The 10,977-nt window shown below is 39.5% G+C and overlaps 1 non-coding gene across 1 annotated transcript; it reads left to right on the top strand.

The window, feature by feature from the left end:
- The first annotated feature begins 6,444 nt into the window (after window positions 1-6,444).
- Window positions 6,445-6,552, top strand: LOC112738598 (small nucleolar RNA R71). The gene has a single exon (XR_003169549.1). It is a non-coding gene; the product is annotated as a small nucleolar RNA R71 (small nucleolar RNA).
- Window positions 6,553-10,977: the final 4,425 nt, after the last annotated feature.

Below are 10,977 nucleotides of genomic sequence, written 5' to 3'. Positions count from 1 at the left end.
TAGAGATACTTATGTAAATCATTGGTAGAAATTTCAGATAAGCGAATGGAGATGCTTTTCGTTCCTCTGAACCTCTGCTTTCCTGCTATCTTCATCCAATCAGTCTCATTCCTTTCCATGGCTGGCTTTATGTGATACATCACCACTGTCAATGGCTACTTTCGGTCATCTCACGGGAAAATGATCCAATGCCCTGTCACGGCACGGCTAATCGTCTGGAGGCATCACCCTTGTCAATGGCTTCATCTTATCCTCTCAGTGAATAATATGCTCACGCACCCTGTCATGGCACGGCTATTCATCTGTCAGTTCTCGATCATGCTGGAATAGGATTTACTATCCTTTTGCGTCTGTCACTAACGCCCTGCAATCGCGAGTTCGGAGCTCGTCACAGTCATTCAATCATTGAATCCTACTCGGAATACCACAGACAAGGTTTAGACTTTCCGGATTCTCTTGAATGCCGCCATCATTCTAGCTTACGCCACGAAGATCCTGGTTAGGAGATCTAAGAGATACTCATTCTAGCTTAATTCATGTAGAACAGAAGTGTTTGTCAGGCACGCATTCATAAGGGAGAAGGATGATGAGCGTCACACATAATCATCACCTTCATCACGTTCTTGGGTGCGAATGGATATCTTAGAAGCGAAATAAGAAGAATTGAATAGAAAACAGTAGTACGTTGCATTAATCTTTGAGGAACAGCAGAGCTCCACACCTTAATCTATGGAGTGTAGAAACTCTACCGTATGAAAATACATAAGTGAAGGTCCAGGCATGGCCGAGATGGCCAGCCCCCTAAACGAGATCAATAGTCTCCTAAGATGAACAATGGAATAAAACTGAGACCAAAGATTGTCAAAAAGACGTCTAATACAATAGTAGGAGGTCCTATTTATAATAAACTAGTCACTAGGGTTTACATGAGTGAGTAATTGATGCATAAATCCACTTCCTGGGCCCACTTGGTGTGTGTTTGGGCTGAGCTTAAGTGTAGCACGTGCAGAGGCCATTTGTGGAGTTGAACGCCAGTTTCTGTGCCAGTTTGGGCGTTCAACTCTGGTTTTGGATCCTTTTCTGGCGCTGGACGCCAGATTTGGGCAGAAGGCTGGCGTTGAACGCCAGTTTACGTCGTCTATTCTTGGCCAGAGTATGGACTATTATATATTGCTGGACAGCTTTGGATGTCTACTTTCCAACGCAATTGGAAGCGCGCCATTTCGAGTTCTGTAGCTCTAGAAAATCCACTTTGAGTGCAGGGAGGTCAGAATCCAACAGCATCAGCAGTCCTTCTTCAACCTCTGAATCTGATTTCTGCTCAAGTCCCTCAATTTCAGTCAGAAAATACCTGAAATCACAGAAAAACACACAAACTCATAGTAAAGTCCAGAAATGTGAATTTAACACAAAATCTATTAAAAACATCCCTAAAAGTAACTAGATCCTACTAAAAATATACTAAAAACAATGTCAAAAAGCGTATAAATTGTCCGCTCATCACAACACCAAACTTAAATTGTTGCTTGTCCCCAAGCAACTGAAAATCAAAATAGGATAAAAAGAATAGAATATACTATAAATTCCAAACTATCAATGAAACAGAGCTTCAATCATATGAGCGGGACTTATAGCTTTTTGCCTCTTGAATAGTTTTGGCATCTCACTTTATCCATTGAGGTTCAGAATGATTGGCATCTATAGGAACTTCAGATTTCGAATAGTGTTATTGACTCTCTTAGTTCAGTATGATGATTCTTGAACACAGCTTCTTTATGAGTCTTGGCCGTGGCCCTAAGCATTTTGTTTTCCAGTATTACCACCGGATACATAAATGCCACAGACACATAATTGGGTGAACCTTTTCAGATTGTGACTCAGCTTTGCTAAAGTCCCCAATTAGAGGTGTCCAGGGTTCTTAAGCACACTCTTTTTTTTTTTTGCTTTGGACCTTGACTTTAACCGCTCAGTCTCAAGTTTTCACTTGACACTTACACGCCACAAGCACATGGTTAGGGACAGCTTGGTTTAGCCGCTTAGACCAGGATTTTATTCCTTTAGGCCCTCCTATCCACTGATGCTCAAAGCCTTGGGATCCTTTTTATTTGCCCTTGCCTTTTGGTTTTAAGGGTTATTGGCTTTTTGCTCTTGCCTCTTGGTTTTAAGAGCTTTTGGCTTTTTCTGCTTGCTTTTTCTTTCTATTTTTTTTTCGCCTATTTTTTTTTCTGCAAGCTTTGTTCTTTGCTGCTTTTTCTTGCTTTAAGAATCATTTTTTATGATTTTTCAGATTATCAAATAACATGTCTCCTAGTCATCATTCTTTCAAGAGCCAACATATTTAACATTCTTAAACAACAACTTCAAAAGACATATGCACTGTTCAAGCATACATTCAGAAAACAAGAAGCATTATCACCACATCAATATAATTAAACTAAGTTCAAGGATAAATTCAAAACTCATGTACTTCTTGTTCTTTTGAATTAAAACAGTTTTTATTTTAAGAGAGGTGATGGATTCATAGGACATTCATATCTTTAAGACATAGTTATTACTACTAATGATCATGTAATGAAGACACAAACATAGATAAGCACATAACATAGAAAACGAAAAACAGAGAAAGCAAGAACAAGGAATGAATCCACCTTAGTGATGGTGGTGTTTCCTTCTTGAGGAACCAATGATGTCCTTGAGCTCTTCTATGTCTCTTCCTTGTCTTTGTTGCTCCTCCCTCATTGCTTTTTGATCTTCTCTTATTTCATGGAGCATGATGGAGTGCTCTTGATGTTCCACCCTTAGTTGTCCCATATTGGAACTTAATTCTCCCAGGGAGGTGTTGATTTGCTCCCAATAATTTTGTGGAGGAAAGTGCATTTGAGGCATCTCAGGGATCTCATGGAAATGAGCTTCTTGCGCCTCTTGAGCTCCATGACTGGGCTCTCTTGCTTGCTCCATCTTTTTCTTAGTGATGGGCTTGTCCTCTTTGATGAGGATATCTCCCTCTATGTCAATCCCAGCCGAATTGCATAGGTGGCAGATGAGGTGAGGAAAGGCTAACCTTGCCATGGTGGAGGACTTGTCAGCCACCTTGTAGAGTTCTTGAGGTATAATCTCATGAACTTCCACCTCTTCTCCAATCATGATGCTATGGATCATGATGGCCCGGTCTATAGTAACTTCAGACCGGTTGCTAGTGGGAATGATTGAGCATTGAATAAACTCCAATCATCCTCTAGCTATAGGCTTGAGGTCCAATCTTCTTAGTTGAACCGGCTTGCCTTTGGAGTCAATCTTCCATTGAGCTCCTTCTACACATATGTCCATAAGGACTTGGTCCAACCTTTGATCAAAGTTGACTCTCCTTGTGTAGGGGCGTGCGTTCTCTTCCATGTATGGCAAGTTGAACGCCAACCTCACATTCTCCGGACTAAAATCTAAGTATTTCCCCCGAACCATTGTAACATAGTTCTTTGGATCCGGGTTCTTACTTTGATCATGGTTCTTGGTGATCCATGCATTGGCATAGAACTCTTGAACCATTAGGATGCCGACTTGTTGGATGGGATTTGTTAGAACTTCCCAACCTCTTCTTTGAATTTCCTGTCGGATCTCCGGATACTCATTTCTTTTGAGTTTAAAAGGGACCTCAGGGATCACCTTCTTCTTGGCCACAACATCATAGAAGTGGTCTTGATGGGCTTTGGAGATGAACCTTTCCATCTCCCATGACTCGGATGTGGAAGCTTTTATCTTCCCTTTCCCTCTTCTAGAGGATTCTCCGGTCTTGGGTGCCATCAATGGTAATGGAAAAACAAAAAAGCTATGCTTTTACCACACCAAACTTAGAATATTGCTCGCCCTCGAGCAATAAACAAAAGAATAGAAGAAGAAGAAGAAGAAATATGGAGAGGGAGAGGGAGATGTGGTTTCGGCTAAGGAGAGTGTAGAGGGGTGTGTTGTGTGAATTTGGTTAAGAATGGAGGTCTTTATATAGGGAATGGAGGGGGGTTAAGGTTCGGCCATATGGGTGGGTTTGGGTGGGAAATTGGTTTTGAATTTCGAAGGTAGGTAGAGTTTATGAGGTAGGTTTATTGGGAGGAGTGGGTGGATGTGAGTGGTGAAGAGGTGATGGGGAAGAGAGTTTGAGGTGATTGGTGAAGGGTTTTTGGGTAAGAGTGTTTATGGGGTTGTGTGAAAGAGAGTGGTGAGAAGAAGTGAGTGGAGGTAGGTGGGGATCCTGTGGGGTCCACAGATCCTGAGTGGATCCTGTGGGGTCCACAGATCCTGAGTGGATCCTATGGGGTCCACAGATCCTGAGGTGTTCAAGGATTTACATCCCTGCACCCATTAGGCATGTAAAAATGCCTTTGTATCCAACTCTGGGCGTTCAGCGCCAGGTTGGTGGCCATTTTGGGCGTTCAACGCCCATCTGTGTGCCATTTCTGGCATTGAACGCCAGAACCATGCCTGTTCTGGCGTTCAGCGCCCAGAAGCTGCCCATTTTGGGCGTTCAGCGCCAGAACCATGCTCTGTTCTGGCGCTGAACGCCAGACAGATGCTCCTCCAGGGTGTAATTTTTCTTTTGCTGTTTTTGATTCCGTTTTCAATTTTTATATTTATTTTGTGACTCCACATGATCATGAACCTAAGAAAACATGAAAAACAATAAAAATAAGAATTAGATAAACATTGGGTTGCCTCCTAACAAGCGCTTCTTTAATGTCAATAGCTTGACAGTGGGCTCTCATGGAGCCTCACAGATGTGCAGAGCTTTGTTGAGACTCTCCAACACCAAACTTAGAGTTTGGATATGGGAGTTCAACACCAAACTTAGAGTTTGGTTGTGGCCTCCCAACACCAAACTTAGAGTTTGACTGTGGGGGCTCTGGTTGACTCTGCTTGGAGAGAAGCTTTTTCTGCTTCCTCTCCATGGTTGCAGAGGGAGATCCTTGAGTTTTAAACACAAGGGAGTCCTCATTCCATTGAAGGAATATTTCACCTCTGTCAACATCAATCACAGCTCTTGCTGTGGCCAGGAAAGGTCTTCCTAGGATGATGGATTCATCCTCTTCCTTTCCAGTATCCAGGACTATGAAATCAGCAGGGATGTAAAGGCCTTCAACCTTTACTAATACATCTTCTACTTGTCCATAAGCCTGTTTTTTTTTTAGCTGTCTGCCATCTCTAGTAAGATTTTAGCAGCTTGCACCCCATAGATTCCTAGTTTCTCTATTACAGAGAGAGGCATGAGGTTTATTCCTGAACCAAGGTCACACAGAGCCTTAAAGATCATGGTGCCTATGGTACAGGGTATTATGAACTTTCCAGGATCCTGTCTCTTCTGAGGCAATGTCAGTTGATCCAGATCACTTAGTTCATTGATGAACAAGGGAGGTTCAACTTCCCAAGTATCAATGCCAAATAATTTGGCATTCAGCTTCATGATTGCACCAAGAAACTTGGCAGTTTGCTCTTCAGTAACATCCTCATTCTCTTCTGAAGAGGAATACTCATCAGAGCTCATGAAGGGTATAATGAGGTTCAATGGAATCTCTATGGTCTCTAGATGAGCCTCAGAGTCCTTTGGTTCCCCAGAGGGAAGCTCCTTATTGATCACTGGACGTCCCTGGAGGTATTCCTCCTTGGGATTCATGTCCTCTCCTCTCCTCACAGGTTCGACCATGGTGCTTATGTCAATGGCCTTGCACTCTCCTTTTGGATTCTCTTCTGTATTGCTTGGAGAGTACTAGGAGGGATTTCAGTGATCCTTTTACTCAGCTGGCCCACTTGTGCTTCCAGATTTCTAATGGAAGATCTTGTTTCATTCATGAAACTTACAGTGGCCTTAGATAGATCAGAGACTAGATTTGCTAAATTAGAAGCATTTTGTTCAGAGTTCTCTGTCTGTTGCTGAGTTGATGATGGAAAAGGCTTGCTATTGCTAAACCTGTTTCTTCCACCATTATTAAAGCCTTGTTGGGGCTTTTGATCCTTCCATGAGAAATTTGGATGATTTCTCCATGTTGAGTTATAGGTGTTTCCATAAGGTTCACCTAAGTAATTCACCTCTGCTATTGCAGGGTTCTCAGGATCATAGGCTTCTTCTTCAGAAGATGCCTCTTGAGTACTGTTGGATGCAGCTTGCATTCCATGCAGACTCTGAGAGATCATATTGACTTGCTGAGTCAATATTTTATTCTGAGCCAATATGGCATTCAGAGTATCAACTTCAAGAACTCCCTTCTTCATAGGCGTCCCATTATTCACAGGATTCCTTTCAGAAGTGTACATGAACTGGTTATTAGCAACCATGTCAATGAGTTCTTGAGCTTCTGCAGGTGTTTTCTTTAGGTGAATGGATCCACCTGCAGAAGTGTCCAGTGACATCTTTGATAGCTCAGATAAACCATCATAGAATATATCCAGGATGGTCCATTCTGAAAGCATGTCAGAAGGACACTTTTTGGTCAACTATTTGTATCTTTCCCAAGCTTCATAGAGGGATTCACCTTCTTTCTGTCTGAAGGTTTGAACATCAGCTCTAAGCTTGCTCAGCTTTTGAGGAGGAAAGTACTTGGCTAAGAAAGCCGTGACCAGCTTATCCCAAGAGTTCAGGCTGTCTTTGGGTTGAGAATCCAACCATAATCTAGCTCTGTCTCTTACAGCAAAAGGGAAATGCATGAGCCTGTAGACTTCAGGATCTACTCCATTAGTCTTAACAGTATCACATATCTGCAAGAATTCAGTTAAGAACTGAAAAGGATCTTCAGATGGAAGTCCATGAAACTTGCAGTTCTGCTGCATCAGAGAAACTAATTGAGGTTTCAGCTCAAAGTTGTTTGCTCCAATGGCAGGAATGGAGATGCTTCTTCCATGTAAATTGGAATTAGGTGCAGTAAAGTCACCAAGCGTCTTCCTTACATTATTATTATTTTCGGCTGCCATCTCCTTTTCCTGTTCGAAAATTTCTGAAAGGTTATCTCTGGATTGTTGTAATTTAGCTTCTCTTAATTTTTTCTTCAGAGTCCTTTCAGGTTCTGGATCAGCTTCAACAAGAATGCCTTTTTCTCTGTCCCTGCTCATAAGAAAGAGGAGAGAAAAAGAAAAGAAGAGGAATCCTCTATGTCACAGTAAAGAGGATCCTTATTGTTAGTAGAAGAAAAGAAGAAGAAATTCGAACACAGATAGAGGAGGGGGTTCGAATTTGGTGATGATGTGAGGAAGAGATGTTAGTAGATGAATAAATAAATAGAATAAGATGAGAGAGAAGGAGGGAATTTTCGAAAATTATTTTTGAAAAGGAGTTAGTGATTTTTGAAAATGGTTTTTTTTTTTGAAAAATGTTTAGTATTTTTTTTTTGAAAATTTTTTGAAATTAAAAATAAAAATAAGAATAATTAGTTAATAAAAAGAAATTTTTGAGAAAGAGAGAAGATATTTTCGAAAATTGAGAGAGAGAGTTAGTTAGGTGGTTTTGAAAAAGTTAAGAAACAAACAAAAAGTTAGTTAGTTAGTTGAAACAAATTTTGAAAAGATAAGAAGTTAGGAGGTTAGAAAAGATATTTTGAAAAGATATTTTTGAAAAAGATAAGATAAGAAGATATTTTTGAAAAGATATGATAGAAATTAGTTTTGAAAAAGATTTGATTTTTTAAAATCTCAATTAATGACTTGATTCATAAGAAATCACAAGATATGATTCTAGAACTTAAAGTTTGAATCTTTCTTAACAAGCAAGTAACAAACTTCCAAGTTTTGAATCAAAACATTAATTGATTATGTTATTTTCGAAAATTTGTGAAAAAATTAAGAAAAAGATTTTTGAAAAATATTTTTGGAATTTTCGACAAAAACCAAAAATTTTGAAAAAGATTTGATTTTTGAAAAAGATTTTGAAAAAGATAAGATTTTCAAATTGAAAATTTGATTTGACTCATAAGAAACAACTTGATTTTAAAACTTTTTGAAAAAGTCAATCCAAATTTTCGAATTTGATGAGAGAAAAAGGGAAAGATATTTTTTTTTATTTTTGAATTTTTATGAAAACATGAAAATTATGCAATGCATGAAATTTTTAGATCAAAACAATGAATGCATGTATGAATGATATGAATGTCAAGATGAACACCAAGAACACTTTGAATGTCAAGATGAACATCAAGAACATATTTTTGAAAAATTTTTTTATGCAAAGAAAACATGCAAGACACCAAACTTACAATTCTTTAATGCTTAGACACCAAGAATTCAAGAATGCATATGATAAACATGAAAAGACACAAAACAAAAAATCATCAAGATCAAACAAGAAGACTTACCAAGAACAACTTGAAGATCATGAAGAACACCATGAATGCATGATATTTTCGAAAAAAAATGCAAGATGCATATGCAAGTGATACCAAACTTATAATGTGACTCAAGACTCAAACAAGAAACAGAAAATATTTTTGATTTTTATGATTTTCTAATTTTTTTTGGATTTTTTTTTTTCGAAAATTTATTGAAAAGGGAAAATAAGGATTCCAAAATTTTTAATATGAATTCCAGGAATCTTGCATTCTTAGTCTAAAGCTTCAGTCCAGGAATTAGACATGGCTCACTAGCCAGCCAAGCTTTCAATGAAAGCTCCGGTCCAAAACACTAGACATGGCCAATGGCCAGCCAAGCTTCAGCAGGTGATTGAGGATCAGCAGCAGGTTGATTAGCAACAACTAGCTTGCTCTTGAAAACAAATTGCAAGCCTCAGTCCAAATAAATTTAGACATGGCTTTACAGCCGGCCAGGCTTCACATGCTTCATGAAACACTAGAATTCATTCTTAAAAATTTTGAATAAAATTTTGAAAACATTTTTATTTTTTTCGAAAACAGATGAAAAATTTTTTTGAAAATATTTTTGAAAAATTTTTGAAAAGAAAACAAAACGAAAAGAAAATTACCTAATCTGAGCAACAAAATGAACCGTCAGTTGTCCAAACTCAAACAATCCCCGGCAACGGCGCCAAAAACTTGGTGCACGAAATTGTGATGTCCAGGCTCAAACAATCCCCGGCAACGTGAGCAACTTGGTGCTCTGATCTCAATACATAATTATCACAACTTCGATACAACTAACCAGCAAGTGCACTGGATCGTCCAAGTAATACCTTACGTGAGTAAGGGTCGAATCCCACGGAGATTGTTGGTATGAAGCAAGCTATGGTCACCTTGTAAATCTCAGTCAGGCAGATATAAAATAATTATGGAGTTTTCGAATAATAAATAATAGAATAGGGATAGAGATACTTATGTAAATCATTGGTAGAAATTTCAGATAAGCGAATGGAGATGCTTTTCGTTCCTCTGAACCTCTGCTTTCCTGCTATCTTCATCCAATCAGTCTCATTCCTTTCCATGGTTGGCTTTATGTGATACATCACCACTGTCAATGGCTACTTTCGGTCATCTCACGGGAAAATGATCCAATGCCCTGTCACGGCACGGCTAATCGTTTGGAGGCATCACCCTTGTCAATGGCTTCATCTTATCCTCTCAGTGAATAATATGCTCACGCACCCTGTCACGGCACGACTATTCATCTGTCGGTTCTCGATCATGCTGGAATAGGATTTACTATCCTTTTGCGTCTGTCACTAACGCCCTGCAATCGCGAGTTCGGAGCTCGTCACAGTCATTCAATCATTGAATCCTACTCGGAATACCACAGACAAGGTTTAGACTTTCCGGATTCTCTTGAATGCCGCCATCATTCTAGCTTACGCCACGAAGATCCTGGTTAGGAGATCTAAGAGATACTCATTCTAGCTTAATTCATGTAGAACAGAAGTGTTTGTCAGGCACGCGTTCATAAGGGAGAAGGATGATGAGCGTCACACATAATCATCACCTTCATCACGTTCTTGGGTGCGAATGGATATCTTAGAAGCGAAATAAGAAGAATTGAATAGAAAACAGTAGTACGTTGCATTAATCTTTGAGGAACAGCAGAGCTCCACACCTTAATCTATGGAGTGTAGAAACTCTACCGTATGAAAATACATAAGTGAAGGTCCAGGCATGGCCGAGATGGCCAGCCCCGTAAACGAGATCAATAGTCTCCTAAGATGAACAATGGAATAAAACTGAGACCAAAGATTGTCAAAAAGACGTCTAATACAATAGTAGGAGGTCCTATTTATAATAAACTAGTCACTAGGGTTTACATGAGTGAGTAATTGATGCATAAATCCACTTCCTGGGCCCACTTGGTGTGTGTTTGGGCTGAGCTTAAGTGTAGCACGTGCAGAGGCCATTTGTGGAGTTGAACGCCAGTTTCTGTGCCAGTTTGGGCGTTCAACTCTGGTTTTGGATCCTTTTCTGGCGTTGGACGCCAGATTTGGGTAGAAGGCTGGCGTTGAACGCCAGTTTACGTCGTCTATTCTTGGCCAGAGTATGGACTATTATATATTGCTGGAAAGCCTTGGATGTCTACTTTCCAACGCAATTGGAAGCGCGCCATTTCGAGTTCTGTAGCTCCAGAAAATCCACTTTGAGTGCAGGGAGGTCAGAATCCAACAGCATCAGCAGTCCTTCTTCAACCTCTGAATCTGATTTCTGCTCAAGTCCCTCAATTTCAGCCAGAAAATACCTGAAATCACAGAAAAACACACAAACTCATAGTAAAGTCCAGAAATGTGAATTTAACACAAAATCTATTAAAAACATCCCTAAAAGTAACTAGATCCTACTAAAAACATACTAAAAACAATGTCAAAAAGCGTATAAATTGTCCGCTCATCAATGTTCTTATTATTGGTTATGAGTTTTGTTAATTGGGGGTTTTTAAAATGAGGGACAGGTAATTTAAATGACAACTAAAATAAATAAACAATAATAAAATCTCTTGGCAAGGTATAAGAACTGGAAGTCCTATCCTAGTTATCCTTCTCAATTGTGATGAGAATTGGATTTTTCTCCCACTTTGTTAACCTCT

Source organism: Arachis hypogaea, chromosome 13, assembly GCF_003086295.3.
Source record: "Arachis hypogaea cultivar Tifrunner chromosome 13, arahy.Tifrunner.gnm2.J5K5, whole genome shotgun sequence".
NCBI classification, from domain to species: domain Eukaryota; kingdom Viridiplantae; phylum Streptophyta; class Magnoliopsida; order Fabales; family Fabaceae; genus Arachis; species Arachis hypogaea.
The sequence above is the reverse complement of the archived record's forward strand: the minus strand, read 5'-3'. Positions and strand labels throughout refer to the sequence as shown.